The sequence below is a fragment of the Chenopodium quinoa genome, unplaced genomic scaffold (assembly GCF_001683475.1).
Source record: "Chenopodium quinoa cultivar QQ74 unplaced genomic scaffold, ASM168347v1, whole genome shotgun sequence".
Lineage (NCBI taxonomy): Eukaryota > Viridiplantae > Streptophyta > Magnoliopsida > Caryophyllales > Amaranthaceae > Chenopodium > Chenopodium quinoa.
Window position 1 is genome coordinate 462165 of NW_018744113.1, and position 16954 is coordinate 479118.

The following is a 16954-nucleotide window of genomic DNA, read 5'->3' on the forward strand; positions in this document are numbered from 1 at the left end:
GAGTCCCTTATTTTTTTTTTCAGATTTGATGGTAGGTGATGAAGTGGAGGTGACTTGCCTTTTTTTGGGAACTTTCAGTGGATCCTAATTCGTGTACAAATTCACTAATGTTGCTACTACTAACACAGCAATTAGGAATTATGACTAATTTAAGATTATGGTTTTTGTAATTTTCAAACAATTGGTGTATTTCTGGGTTGTATCCTCTAACTTCTGTTTTTGATGAATTCTAATTCCCCCTCCCCCAAAACCCTTCTGTGTTTGAATGTATGAGGGTGGTGAATGAAACAGGTACTCCTTTTTATAAGGAGCTTTTGATTGGTAAAATTGTTGCTTTTGCTGCATTTTGAAATGTTTTTGAATTGGTTTTAAAATTTCAGGATTTTTTGGGAGGAAAATGAAAATTTTGGAGGCTAAAAAAATTGCCTCCAAAAAATACCCCACCCTTTACGAGAATAAGAGAGGGAAAAAAACAACAAGGCCTCATGGCCTCCACGAAAAAAGGGACCACCTTTTTTTCCCTCCCTTTTTTACTCTCCTAATCTCATGCACTTTACTTTAATTTACCCCCTTAAAACTTTTGTCTAGGAGTCCGTTCTTCCCATGTTTGTTGGGAGTAAAAAGTTACGGAGGGAGTATTACAATTACAATATATCAAATGAAAGGACGTATCAAATCAAAGGACGCAGTAAATAAATGGGAAGTAGAAGTTTCCAACAACCAAAAAAGCCCACACGTATTGTTATTGATTCATAAGTATTGTAATTTCATATGAAAATTACTATATCACGCCTTTAATATAATCACAATAATCACAATAACGCTTTGCAGAAATTAATATAATCATCACTTTTATAAATCAATACAACTTGTTATTAGAAATTCAATTTTGCAGAATTTAAGCATAAATTGTTTAGGTTTCGATCTCCTCGTGTTACTTTAAACTGGAAAACCTTGGAACAAAATTAACTTGGACATTAATCATAAATAAAATTCAAAAACTTGGAACAAAAGTAAGTACCACATTTTAGTTAATTTTGAACAAAATCCAATGTCATTGAAATTAGCTCACGTCATTAGGCCACGTAATAAGACTACAATTAACAGCATAATACCGATTGAAGCAGACGTTTAATACTGCTCACTCGCAGTTGCAGCAAAGAACCGGTAAGGAACTTATTGAGTAGGTTCCATGGCGAGGGAATGGGTTCTGGTCTGGATGAACAACAGAGAAAAGAGGGTGGGAAGAACAGAAGAAATGAGGGAAATGGTTCTCAATGTGTTTGTTTGTTAGTTTGTGATCTTATAAAAATAGATAAGTTCATAGGCTTTAAACCTATGCACCTATTCAGCCAACTTTATGCAGTGTAGTCACATTACTAAGTTGAACACGCCAAATAGTACGATCTCCATATTTTTATACTATCCCCCTTTGTCCTACATGCATCATGTTTTCTAATTCTTTGTTAATGCAAATTAGTGTGATTTATTTACATAATTGAATCAATTATACATGTATTTTAAAATTCGTAACAACCTGTATGGTTCTTTGTTATTTCCGTAATTTACCAACACATTTCAAAATGTTTTGTTTATTATATACAAGCTCAAGTACCAGAATTAATTTAAAGAATCACATTACAAGTTAAGATAATCCAAAATATTTTGTTCATTACTTATTTCCTCGACTAACATAATTACTTTGTATTTTCGTATTTATTAAAATTTCCATCGGTATATAAAGCCTAAGATATTTTGAATATTTTACGTATTTTTAGTTATTTTTTTATATGAATCAATTACTTTAGTTGTTTCACATGTACTAGGGATATATAAAATAGTATGCTTGTTTCCCATGTACTATTTTATTGAATTGTCATTGTCAATAAGATATGCCTTTGAGGAAGTATGGCTTATAATTTGACTGTAAGTCATTTTAGGAGGACAACAAATATCAAAGACAAATGTCCCACCAGTAACAGATCCTTCTGTAAATAATTTTGGGAGGACAACAAAAATCAAAGACAAATTGGGGACCACCACTAAAAGATCCTTTTCCAGTGAATTAACCCTAAAAACCCTCTAAACCCTAAATGCCTAAACCCTAAATTTAATACCCTTTAAACCAAACCCCCTCCATACCCTTCAAACCATTAAATCCCTAAATTGCTCGTAAACCACTTAATCCTAAACCCGAATCCCTCATTGATAATCAACCATTAAAAAGCACCTTAATAATTTGTTTTCAATTAGCAATTGTACTATAATATTTTAACATACTCCTTATTTTATTAAAATATTTAATTTGTTGTGTACCTAATAAATCGGGTACATTTTTTCATTAGGTTGAAGGTGTATAGTAATATTAATTATTGGTAGGCAAAACAATCGGCTTTGTTATTAGGAAGATAAATATTGTGAATATATTTTGTGATTATCTTTAGGTTATCTTGGCCTTGCCCTCCAAGTATCCCACTCTATATATACTTTTGTATGTGGCCGTTTATATAAAGGAGAATACAGAGAATACTTTAAACCTAATTTAACATGGTATCAAGAGCCTTGTGAGATCCCCAAAAAAAAATTTTTTCCGATCATTATTTTTCATAAATTTTGTTCGTGACTGTGAGTTCTTTGACTGATTTTCATATATTATTTTTTTTTTACTTTCTTGCGTGAGATTAAGAGATGCAAGGGGGAGATGGAGGAAAATCGAAGGTCGACTTGACCTTTCACCTAGGTTCAAGTGACGGGCCAGGTAATGTCATCACTCCGATTCAATTACGGGGAGACAATTATGATGAATGGGCTAGAGCTGTGAGGACGGCTTTGAAGGCTAAGCGGAAGTTTGGCTTTATCGATGGCTCGGTTGCAAAGCCGAGTGCTTCTGAGAAATTTGAGGATTGGGTGGCTGTACATTCTATGTTGGTGTCTTGGTTATCTAATACCTTGGATCCAATTGTCCGGTCGACTCTCGGTGATTATGATGATGCGAAGTTCCTCTGGGATAATCTTCGTAATCGATTTTGTGTTGTGAGTGGAACTCGGGTCTGTCAATTGAAGATGGCCTTGACAGATTGCAAGCAAGGGATAACATAACTGATTTCTGTTTACTTTGGCAGGTTGTCAAAAATTTGGGATGAATTAACCACTTATGTTTCGGTGCCGGAGTGTAAGTGCGGGAAGTGCACATGTAACATTGTGCAGCAAGTTGAGAAATTGAGGCAAGATGATTTTATTCATCATTTTCTGATCGGCTTAGACTCTGCTTATGCGGCTTTAAGGGCTCAACTTCTAGCCCAAGATCCTTTGCCGACGGTAGACAAGGCATATCAACAGGCCATCCAGACTGAGCGCTTGCGGGGAGGGGATGTGACTGCTCCTTCTGATGATCGAAGTAATGTGGTGGCCTTCAAGTTGCAAGGGCAAAAGCCTCGTGGTGAAGGTAGTGATAAATTTTGTGCTCACTGTAACAGGGAAGGTCACGATGAGTCGGGTTGCTTTCAACTCCACGGCTTTCCGGATTGGTGGGGTGATCGTCCACGTGGTGGGCGTGGACCAGGTCGTGGTGGAGGCTCGGCTGGCCGCGGTGGAGGACGGACAGGTGGCAGGGGCAAGGGGGGTGGTGCGCCTCCTGCTCGAGCAAACAAGACTGGTGGGCAGCAGCTCTCGCAGCCTTCACAAGTTGCTGCCGCGAGTGCCTCAGACGGGGCAGCTCTTGCTGGAATTTCATCGGCCCAAATTCAGCAGTTACTCGATCACTTGAACTCCATTAAACCCAAGCTTCACGGTAAGCAAGATATGGGTTGGATTATTGACATCGGTGCCTCAAATCATGTGACTTGTGATGTTTCTTTATTGATGAATGCATCAAATGTGAGCCATTATCCGGTGGGATTGCCGGATGGAAATTGTGCAAATGCTTCTAAATTGGGATCGGTGACATTGCAAGGAGGCTTACTCCTTAAAAATGTTCTTTATGTGCCTCAATTAAATTGCAATTTAATTTCAACGACTCAATTATGTGATGAATCAAATTGTGTAATGCAATTTACTAATAAACTTTGTGTTATACAGGACCTAACAACGAGGATGGTGATTGGAGCGGGTGAACGAGTAGATGGACTTTACTATTTCCGGGGTGTTCCTACGGTGAAGACTTTGAAGATAAAGGTGGATGGGTCGACAAAGTTGTGGCATCAACGGTTAGGGCATCCTTCGGGAAAAGTACTTCAACAACTTCCGTTTGTGAGTCATAATCGTAGCAAATTTAATTTATGTGATGTATGCCCTAGGGCAAAACAACATAGGAGTAGTTTTCCTTTGAGTCGAAATAAAGCTAGTCGTATTTTCGAACTAGTCCATTTAGATTTATGGGGGCCTTACAAGACACCATCGTCTTGTGCTGCTCATTATTTCTTAACTATCGTAGATGATTTTTCTAGGAGTGTGTGGATTTATTTATTAAATAATAAAACGGAAGTTGAGTATATGTTTCATAATTTTGTTGCTATTGTTAGACGTCAATTTTCTCAAGAAATTAAAGTGGTTCGTAGTGATAATGGTACGGAATTCAATTTGTTGAAAGAGTATTTTTTTGACAATGGCATTTACTTTGAGACCTCATGTGTGGGCACACCTCAACAAAATGGGCGTGTCGAGAGAAAACATCAACATATTTTAAATGTTGCTAGAGCCCTTAGATTTCAAGCAAATTTGCCTATAAAATTTGGGGGGGGTGTGTGTGCAAGCGGCATGTCATTTAATTAATAGAACTCTCTCTAGATTGCTTAATTATATGACTCCTTGTGAAATTTTATTTGGCAAAACACCTTCATATGAGTATATTCGGGTGTTTGGGTGCTTGTGCTATGCATATAATTTGAAGAGTAAGGGTGATAAATTTGCAAGTCGTATTAGGAGGTGTGTGTTTCTCGGATATCCTTTCGGGAAAAAGGGATGGAAGGTGTACGACTTGGAAACTTGTGAAATTTTTGTGTGAAGAGATGGGACATTTTTTGAGACCGACTTTCCTTTTATTGCCCCTAGTGAGAAGCCCATAAAGGTGAGTGTGAGTGGTGGAAATGTTGGGGATAGTGATGATGAGTGGTGCGTCATGATGGAGGGGGAGTGTGTGAGTGAAGATACGGGGGTGGAGAGGGAGGCAGAAAGCTCCACAACCCACCTGTGGCAGGCAGCTCCAGACCGCAGGGAGGTCGCGGAGGAGACTGCCCACCTCCCTTACCAGCACGCTGCATCATCTGCGGCTGCTGGAGTTGATGGGGGTGCTGGTAGCACGCAGCAGGGGGCTGCTGCGGCTGCTGGAGTTGATGGGGGTGCTGGTAGCACGCAGCAGGGGGCTGCTGGGGGTGCTGGCAGCACGCAAACCGAGGGAGAAGGGGGTGATTGCAGCACGCAAACCGAGGTAGAACAGCAGCGTCTAGAAGCTCAAAATGGGCAGTGTGAGATAGATTGTAATGAAACAAGGGACACCGAGGCCTTGGGTAAAGGCAAGAGACAGAAATTTCCGAATGTGAAGCATCGTGACTTTGTGACACACACGATCCGAAATATAAGTCCATCTACATTATCTCAGAGTTCACCTGCGACATCACTTTCCTCAGGTACTGTTTACCCTATAACACATTTTATTGATTCTCACCGGTTTTCTGTGAAGCATAGAACATATATTGTTGCCATTACAGGAGGACATGAACCCAAAAGTTTCAAGGAGGCTATGAAACACGAGGGTTGGAGGAAGGCAATGGCAGATGAGATACAGGCACTTGAAGAACAGGGTACTTGGGTACTAGAGAAGCTACCACCGGGTAAAAAGGCACTTGGAAGCAAGTGGGTGTACAAAGAAAAATACGATGAGCATGGGAATTTGCAGAGATTGAAAGCAAGATTAGTCATCTTTGGCAATCATCAGGTTGAAGGATTAGACTACAACGAGACATTTGCTCCGGTGGCAAAAATGGTGACTGTGAGAACCTTTCTTGCAGTAGCTGCAGTGAAAAATTGGGAAGTTCATCAAATGGACGTTCATAATGCATTTCTTCATGGTGATTTGGAAGAAGAGGTATATATGAAAATTCCCCCTGGTTTTGAGAAAGATAATTCTGACAAAGTTTGCAGGATGCAGAAATCGCTGTACGGGATTAAACAAGCCCCTCGGTGCTGGTTTGCAAAGCTTGCTACAGGTTTGAAAAATTATGGCTTTAAACAGTCATATTATGATTACTCTTTGTTTACTCTGACAAAGGGTAAAATTCAGATTAATGTGTTGGTATATGTAGATGATTTAATTGTTGCAGGCAACGATAAAAATGATATGCTCAGTTTTAAATCATATTTGGGAGATTGTTTCAAGATGAAAGACCTTGGAGTGTTGAAATATTTTTTGGGGCTAGAGGTAGCCCGGAATAAACAGGGATTTTTTATTTGCCAGAGGAAGTATGCACTGGATATAATTACTGAGGTTGCCTTGCTTGATGCTAAACCTGCAGAGTTCCCTATGGAACAAAATCACAAGTTAGCATTATCCCAGGGAGAGTATTTTCATGACATTGAGAAATATCGTCGCCTCATAGGGCGACTAATTTATCTGTCTGTTACGAGACCCGATTTAGCATATTCTGTACACATTTTGTCACAGTTTATGCAGAAACCCAGGATTGATCATTGGGAAGCAGCTTTGCGAGTTGTTAGATATTTAAAGAAAAGCCCGGGACAAGGTATTTTATTGAGATCTGATAGTGCATTACAGTTAGAAGGTTGGTGTGATTCAGATTTAAGTGGTTGGTTTGTGCTTCTTGGCTTGTCTCCAGTGTCATGGAAAACCAAGAAGCAGCCTACGGTGGCTCTTTCTTCGTCAGAAGCAGAATATCGTTGTATGAATGCAACGACTTGTGAATTAAAGTGGTTGAAGCGCCTACTTGGAGATTTAGGTGTTCGACATGAGAATGGGATGCACCTTTATTGTGATAGTCAGTCTACATTATATATTGCGCAGAATCCATTGTTTCATGAGCGAACAAAACACATTGAGTCGGATTGTCATTTTGTTCGAGATGCAATTACAGATGGGACGATTATACCTTCGTATGTTCCTACGACGGTTTAGTTGGCTGACATTTTTACAAAAGCTTTGGGAAAAGCTAAATTTGAGTTTCTACTTCGCAAGTTGGGTGTCCGAGATCCGTACTCTCCAACTTGAGGGGGGTATTAGGAAGATAAATATTGTGAATATATTTTGTGATTATCTTTAGGTTATCTTGGCCTTGCCCTCCAAGTATCCCACTCTATATATACTTTTGTATGTGGCCGTTTATATAAAGGAGAATACAGAGAATACTTTAAACCTAATTTAACATTTGTCAAATTAGTTAGTTGTTTATTGTTAATTTAATGACATTAGAAATATTTATTGGTAGCCAATTAATTTCATTTGAAATATTTATTGATACCCAAAACAAACACATTTTAAATGACGAGGGAGAATGAAAGACAACACAAGTTTCTATGCGGCTGGACTTTGCTTCCTTAATATCTTTTGCACATGTACTCAAATCAAATTTAACTACTGTCTTAGAGGATAATCTAGCCATGGTTATCATATTTATGTAAAAAATTGTCGAATTTTAATTTCATCTTGTATTTATTTGGGAAAAATTTTGATCAGTTAATTAAAAATGTTATGATAATTTTAAGGCCAGGTAGCGATAATCACACCAAATTAAAATCATAGTTTTTTCAAAAATTGTATAATTTTAATTTGGTAACACCAAGTTTATTTAAAATGTCTTCATACGTTCAAGTTAATAATCCATATATGGCTAGAACTCATCACATACACTTGTAATTATATGGAATAAATTTCTATATAAGTAAGACCACAAAGTTTTAGAACGATTTCCCATAATATTGTTGAAATAAAAATCAATTCCCATAATACATTGATTTTAAAATAAATTCCCTACATAGTGTCCACGTAGGATTGTTTTTTTTTGCTTTTGGTTCAACTTAAAACCGCTAATGGTAATAGCGGTTTTAAAAAAAGAGACCTTCTCTAACAATAACAGGTCTCTTTGCGTCCTTGGTTAATTCACAAGGCTTAGTTTGCAAGAAGATTATTTCAAAGAGACCGCCTCTCAATACGACAGGTCTCTTTGTGTCCTTGTTAATTCTTAGCCCACAACAAGAAAAGAGAGCGCTGACAATTACACTTATAACTTCAAAGAGACCGTCTTTCAATAAAAACAGGTCTCTTTGACTTTATTTTACCAAAATTGCAAAACCGCTAATACTGTTAGCGGTTTTAAGCTGAACCGAAAACCAATCCTACGTGGACACTACTTTGGGAATTTATTTTTAAAACGAAGCATAATGGGAATTAATTCTATTTCAATAATATTAAGGGAAATCGTTCAAAGTTTTACTAAGAATAAAATTTGATTTTGATTACTTGCTTTAAAATCGCATTTGGTACTATGAGAATGAGAAGTACTAGTTCACCACATTCATTGAATGACATAAATATTAAAGCTATTAGAATTAACTATGACAAGTACTAGTTAAGTCACACAAAACATAACCCAGCAAACATGATCTTAATTCCCTAACATTAAGATGTTCAATGTGATACTCTACCACATCACAAATTACAACCACATAATCACATGAAAATAAATTTAATCAACATTGCCATGCAAGCTTCATCCTGATTGTTTACCAAAATAGTAATTAAGGTAACTACAAGTTTGATAGCAAAATGCAACCACAATACCATACAAGGTGTGCAAATTGTCCAACCACTAATAACCACAACAATACAATCCTAACTGTTCATTAATATATTACAAACAAAAGATGTGGTCTCAACTATGGAAATCAATAACCAAATTTTGTTGTTGTTACTCCACATACTTCCATCCAAAAGCACATTTATACCAAAGCCATGAACATCACTGGAGCTTGTGTGGAGCTACATACACTTGTCTCCATCCTAATCCAACTTCCCTTATGGTTTCAAGAGTGCACACCATGTTGTCCTCATGGTAGAACACCAAATCAGTGGGATTAACGTCGAACTTGTCCCACGCGTAAGACATTCAAATGTTGCAAATCATACGTGTGAAAGAGATAAGGAAAATCATAATTCAGATATTAATTTAACATTGTCGTAAGAACCATTAAATATATGGCAAAAACTGAGACAAATAGGAGCACAATGAGAGAAGGGGTTACCATTCCTTGGACATAGAGTACACTCCTAGTTTCAACACCGGCTGCCTCGGGATACGTAGTGGATTGAACGTAGGTACTTCCATGATACATCTTGATTTGTTGAGCTGCCACGTCAATGCAAGAGGCGTAATCCTTGTATATAGCATTGAAACTCTCGTCACTTTGAATGTTGTACATCACACCAACATCACCAAGTGTGTAGCTCATCACAATGATGGAAAGGACCATATCTTGGCCATTTTCAGTAGGTTTGGTCTCGTTAAGGTCTACATCTAGAACCTCATCTCCCTTCACAACTAGAATTGGCAGAGGAGGGGTGCAGCAATGTTATCCGACACAATAGGGACAGATGGGTTGTTTGGAACCTCAATAGTGGGTTCAGCTTTAGGCATGAGCGCCACCATCGTAGGTGTGATGCTTGAATTTTTGAGCCGAGTCTTCTTAGGCTCACGAGGGGAGGGGAGGGGGGGTGGAGCTAGCATGTCCTCCATCGTGGGCACCCCACTGAAGCAAGAGGTGGTGGATGCTCAATACGAAATGGAATACTCTCAAGTATCTTGGCTACCAAGGCACGTTGACGCTTCATTTTAGATAGTTCCTTTTTTGAGTCTTGATTGAGGGATACAAGGATGGCGACGACCCCCTTCGCGTTGGTCATCTCCATCTCTGGGATTGGAGTTTTGAGGGTTAAGGTGGCTTGCCATAAAGTGAGGTTTGTTTTAGTGTTGTTATGGTTTGAACTTGTTGAATTACACAAGTGAAGAGCCAGGTCTTATATAGGGGTAGCCACACCTAGTTACACGTGACAGAATATAATTTGAAAAAATTGTTGATCATTCATTGACTAATTATATATATGTTAGTTCATAATTATGTAATTCTATATGTATTAGTTTTAAACAAAAATTAGATTGACTTTCAGAGTATAGGATTAAACTTTATTGCATATATGTGTCAAATTTATTAATACTAATGGATTAACTAAATCATATATTTATGTGATTGGTCCAACACTTGATTGACTTACTCTTCATTTTATTGATCCTCTTAAAAAGTGACATAAACTCTTATATGTAAATTTCTATTATACTATATGTAATTTCATTGAATTGATCCTTTTAAAAAGTGACATAAACTAGTTTGACTTATATATTTATTATTCCTAATTTATGTAAACAATAAAATTTAGCAAAGACTTATATATTTATTATTCCTAATTTAATTGATATAACATCCTTAATTGAGTTTTAATATGGCTTAAGTTATTGTCTATTAGCATATACAATGGGAGGATTAAACTAATTCCTTGTAAATTCAATTTTTTGACAAAGGATTAGTGTATAATTTTTTTTAAAAATTTGATTATTATTTATTTGTATTTTGATTAATAACCAAAAACGATTATATGTGCTTGACAAAATATTGATTCCACGACTTATATTTCTTATCCTATGTAATTTAGGCTGCAGGGAGTCCTTGTTTTGGCTGTGGTGATCGTTGATTATTTGGTGTAATGTATCTTTCTAATGCAGGGTAAGCGTGCCCTTCCATCCTTGGAAAGGGTTGGTTATTGACCGATGGATATCACACACACCATTATTACTTTCAAGAATCACATCAAGTTGCTTTTTACATATGAAGCCATAGCCTGCTATCATCTACTATAGGCTATATCATTTCCCTAGACATTACACATTTTCATAATTTTTTTCTTTTCCTTGTTACAAGCTCAGCATACATGGTTAAGGCCCTGTTTAGTTCACCTTATTTTTACTTATTTCAGAAAAAATAAGTTCAGATCAGATCATATCAGAAAAAATAAGTTCAGATCAGATCAGATCAGAAAAAATAAGTTCAGATCAGATCAGATCAGAAAAAATAAGTTCAGATCAGATCAGATCAGAAAAAATAAGTTCAGATCAAATTATTATTATTATTATTATTATTATTATTATTATTATTATTATTATTATTGATTTATGATGTATCGGATTTGATTTTATCGTTTGTTTGAACTAGCAACATTGTCTATGTTATTAAATAGCACAAACAATAAACGATAATAATTAAAATTTCATTATAAGCTCCAAATCATAAACGTTTACAAATATAATTTTCATTTCAAGACGTTCCAAATTTCCTTCGCTATATTAAGTTGTACTTCTTTCATTACAGCTTTACGATTCTCGTTAAACAAATCATAATCTGCTCTTGGTTCGATTTCTATACCACTATCAATGGGTATATCCAACTCATGTAATCGAATAAAATTGTGAAGTGTGAATGTAGCAACCATAATTGCCAATTGATGTTTAGTGTCCATTTGTGGCATCATTGTCAATATTTTCCATCGACCTTTTAATTGTCCAAAACATCTCTCGATCGTTGTTCGAAGTGAAGAGTGAAGATAATTAAAAAGCTCAAGCATGCCTTGTGGTGGTGGACCATTTCGAAATTCAGGCAAATGGGTTCTAATATCTTTTTCTTTTATTGGACTCAAATATCCAACGGTATTCGGATATCCAGAATCTACTAGATAATATTTTCCTGTTACAAAATAAAATTATACATCATATTAGTATAGTGTCATGTATGGAGTAAAAACATACACTATTTTAAATCATACCTGGAGGTGGATAGGGAAATCGAAATTCTGGTACAGTTAAGCAATGGTTCCATACAGTAATATCATGAGCACTACCTTCAAATCCAACGTTGATAAACGTGAAAAGCCTATCAAAGGAACAAGCAGCCAAAACATTCCATGTTTTTTTTCCTTTACGCCCTCGGTGTGCCACACCATCATCATCGCTTACAACTGCATTTATATGAGTCCCATCCAATGCTCCAACACAATCCTAATAGTTCATTAACATTTAGGATACATTTTATAAGTGATTATATATTGCATATGCATAAAATAATATAATGACAATGCAAGATAATAATAATGTTTCTTAATACCTTGAAATATGGCCAATATTTTGTGCTGTCACCTATTTTTTTTGGCACCACGGTCAAATTTTGGTATGGTCTTATGATCTCGGTAGACAAATGAACCATTGCTTCCAGTACTTGTTTAAAGTACAACTCAATTGTTGCAATAGAGTGCTGAAATCGACCGGCAGCATCACGATAAGAACTGCCTTTAGCCATGATATATAAAAATATTTCTAATTGCTCAGCCACAGATATGTAACGACCATCCGATAATAAATTTTTATTTTTCATGCAAGTAACAAGATCCACAAATATATTTCTATCTAATCTCAATTGTTCTTTGCATAAATCAGGATGGGCATGTAGTAGTCTGTTTATGTATTCGCTACCAGATTCTCCACCTAACCTTAGAGGCAATCTCTCAATTGGTGTAAGAAGTCTCTTTAGCTCTTCCAATGCGATAATTGTCAAGCACATTGGAAGTGTGTTATCCGTTCTACAACATAAACCAACAAAATACCAACATTATTCAATTTGTAAAATAAAATCAACAATGACTTTTAAAATAAAGGCTAAAGCTTCTTAATTAGATCACCTGAAAAGCAATAGCATCATATGAAGCTACTTAAACCTAAAGGTCAGAAAAAATAGTAGCTTCATATGTGGAACCTTAATTAAAACTAGAACAACATCAAATAACTAACAAAGAACATATGAAAGTGCAAAACAAGTCATAGGAAAACATAATCCAAAGTTAACTTCAAATACTCATCTCCCCAAAAAACTAATTAAGGACCACCCAATGTTGGATCTTGAAATGCTGTCTTCAAATACATGATCTTCTGATCATCAGTACGGAGACCTAAGAAGAAATCCGCATTATCGCCATGATGAAGAAAATTCATACATTGGTAAATAAATCCTTCTCCTTGTTGAACAATAGCCTCAATATTGTATAGAGCATCTGAGACATCTTTATACTTATTACCACTCCCTTGCTTACAATTAGTTTCAATAGACATTTTCAACAACTCTATACAAGAGTCAATGTTACTACTCTTGTTTTTTTTTAAGTTTACTAGTACACCCATCACTCTTACGTTTCCCCAACGAGGTACTTTTAGGAGGTGAAATGCTCTGTTCATCATCCGAATTATTTATTCCCCTACTTATTTCCATATCTCCTATATTTTCATCACTGTCCCCGGACCTTTCCTCATTTTCTTTACCAATTTGTTCCCCACCTAATCCGGGAGAAAAACTCCATTAGCTAGTAGCAAAAGACCCTGAAAAAAGTGCCCGTAACTTCTCTAGATGAGGCAATGGTCTCCTTAGGAATCTCGCTGGCAGACCTTTATGATTCTGCATAAATGCACAAAACTTCGATTAAATAAATTTTAAAATAAACTAGTATTGTAGAGGTCATAATGCAACAAAATGGATAAACAAAATGTCGTACCTTCACAAATATATTCCACCTATCATCTTGTTCAACTACAGGACAATCAGTATTAGGATCAAATGTAAGACCGGTCCAATTGAGTTCCATTTCATTCCAAATTTTGAACCTTTTCCTTAAATCATCCCAATGATTTCTTGCTTGTTTAATGTTGAAATTCTTCCCACTTTTAACGTTCAAAGTACTCACTATTCTATCCCAATTAACCTTTGATAGTCCACCTGCTTTCATCTCCAAGCATATGTCCAGAAAAATTTATGTACTGTCATCAGACCATGCTACCCTACCAGCCATTACACTATGATCAAGAGCACTTTAAAATTATTAGTTTCATGCATGAAGGATATAGATAATCAAAATAAGTACATAAATATATACGTTACGTTTCTTCTTCATCAAAATATATATACGTTCCACTTCTAACATCTATTGAGAAACTAGGACCAAATAACCAAGGACATAGATTATCATCAAATTGCCCATTAGCTGAGTTGGTTGGTTAGAGCGTCGAGCTAATAACGCGAAGGTCCCAGGTTTGATCCCTGCATGGGCCATGTTTTTGGTTTTCTCACAATCCTCTTTCTATTATTTTGCAATTTATTTTTATTTAAAAAATAAAAATAAAAATAAATGGGTTTTCAGAACTAGTGGCGTAAATTGTAATGGTTACATCACATCAACCGCAAAGTTCACGCAAGCACAAAACAAGAGTTTACCGAATTTTATAATTTAATTTTCCATTACTCTTCAATATAACAATTTCCCTAAAATTAAAAAAAAACAACCATAAAAACCCGAAAACCCTAATTCCCCTCCCCTTTCATTTCTCTTTTCTCTCTCCTCCTTCCTCCTTCTCCCGGTAATATCTCTTTACCTTCCTCCTCTGATATCTTTTCCTTCTCCTCTCTATTTTTGATTGAGTTCTCCTCCTCCTCCTTTTCTCTTCTCTCTCATCAACCACTAACCAAGCCGCCATTAACGAAGCATCTATTGTCATTTTTAAAGGTTTTTAAGGTCAATTTCGACCAAGAAAACTCTAAAGCTAGAGGTTTCTTGGTCGAATTTGGCCTTATTAACCAAGTTTGAGGTGAAGTTTGAACCTATTTCAGATTTTGAGGTAAGATTTCGTGATTTTAATTTTTTTTTTTTTTTAAATTGTTGAAATTCGATTTTTGGTTGGTTTTTGTGGTAGGTTTTGGACGGTTGGGGTGGTTACGGTGGTGGTTTGGGAGGGTTGGGAATGCCGAGGTGGGGGGTGGTGGTGGTGGGGATCTGGGATTTGTGGTTAATTTCGAACGGTTTGGGTGGTTTGGGTGTTTTCGGGGGTGGTGGGTGCGTGTGGTGGGTGCGTGTGGTGGGTATGTGCAGTGGGTGTGTGTGGTGGGGATGGGGGGGCTGGTGGAAGGGTTGGTGCGTGTGGTGGGTGTGTGTGGTGGGTGTGTGATGAAGTGATGATTGTAGACGAAATTATACTCCGTAACTACGTAGTATGTAAAATTATAAGTTCAATTATAATTATAAATATTGAAGTATTGTATCAACTACACGTAACTTCCATCAAGTTATAAGTTCAATTATAAGCTCCCAAATGTATACTTCGTATGTATGTAAAATAAATTCTGAAATTATTCAACTGTATACTATAGACGCCCAACAGATGAAGTGATGATTGTAGATGAAATTATGAAAATATAATAAAAAAAATAACAAAGAGTTAAGGTATTTACCTGTCGACGAGATTGTATACGAGCAAGCTACTACAATGACCAACAGAAGGACAAAATTTGGGAGAGATTGATGTGTTGTAGGTAAGAGATATTGCAATACGAAAAAAAATATATATATACACAAAAAAAAACTGTAGTACCAAACTACCAATATTCCCAATTAATATTTTTGTCACCCAATTCAGATTTCTAGAATTGACTGACAGTAAAATTACAGTACCGAGAAATCCAATTCAGATTATAGAAAAAGTAATTCAAAATAAAAAAAATGGTGAAGAGTAGCAACAATGGTGAAGAGTGTAAAGTAAGCACAAAAAACAGAGAGGAGAGAGAAAGTGTGAGTACAGAAAAAGAGATAGACAGTTGTTATGGAAAAAAAAAAAAGCAAGGTCAAAATCTGAAAAAGTGAAAAATTAAAGAACAGAAAACAAAGTCAAAAAATAATTAAATCATTCCAAAAGGTTAATTAAAATAAAAATCATTTATATGCTGCATTTGCTACATGAATTGAAAAGCTAAACTTATATAGCTGAAAATAAGGTTAATTATAAATCATTTTCCTTACCTTACTTGAAGTTAAAAACATATATGCGTGTAAGTGGTCATATTCGGACTTGATTTGCTCGAATAACATACAATCCCATCGTTTATTTATCTATTTATTTATTTGTTACTAATGCATCAAAAAATCTTAAATTTTTTTGGAAAAGAGACCAAAATTGACCCATTATCACTCTCTCTATGGGTTGACTACGTGAGAAAATAAGGTGGTCAGAGTGGTGATAGAACTCTTTGCCTGAATAAGCTTAAACAGTGAAGACTGAAGAGTCGTAAATTTCATGACTGTTGCTTATAATTTACGCATTTTTAGCCTTAACCTTGGTCTGCAAGCAATAGCCCAGGGTGACCAAAAAAATTAACAGTACGTACAGTTACATTTATGGGTACTTGTGTGTTTTCTGCCCTAAAATTGACCACATTTATTATGTTGTGATCATTGAATAATGCTATCATCTTTGATTCTTTGAACATACATACATGTTCAGAATTGATTCCTAAGTGACTAAACCATCTATACTAGTGAAATTGATATGTACAAATTTTACGAGTAGAAATCTCGCGTTTGATCTTAATGAATGAAAAAATGTAAATGTTTATTTTTTAACTTGTTTATATGAACCCTAGCGACACGAATTCGGTAGCTACATCTGCTGTATTTTTTCTATAATCTTTCTTCGTTAGGGTGGTAATGATGATTTCAAGTTTATGGAGTTGTTTGATTTGTAGAGTACGTGTTCTTAGTTTTAGTTTTGCAATTTGGTCTTACAATTCTCTACTCTATAGTTCAACACTTCAACTCTTATACTACGTACAATTTTACCAATTTTAATTTTCACACTATTCCAAACCTTTATCACTCAATTCCAGTGATTCCACGCCTTTTCTAAACTCAACCAAACAGTCCACATTTTTATGGGTTCTGACCTTATGAGTAGTAATTTCTTTTATAAGATTAGTATTTCTTTCTCTACAGAAAGCCAGCCCTAAATGCCATAGACTAACGACAAAGTTGTTTTGG

General features: G+C 36.0%; 1 long non-coding RNA gene and 1 pseudogene across 1 annotated transcript; both read right to left on the minus strand.

The window, feature by feature from the left end:
• Window positions 1–11677: 11677 nt before the first annotated feature.
• LOC110692463 lies at window positions 11678–12271 on the minus strand. The gene is made up of 3 exons (XR_002505469.1): window positions 12214–12271; window positions 11876–12107; window positions 11678–11796 (listed from the first exon to the last, which is right to left on the minus strand). It is a non-coding gene; the product is annotated as an uncharacterized LOC110692463 (long non-coding RNA).
• A 420-nt stretch (window positions 12272–12691) lies between these two features.
• Window positions 12692–16509, minus strand: LOC110692464 (annotated as a pseudogene).
• Window positions 16510–16954: the final 445 nt, after the last annotated feature.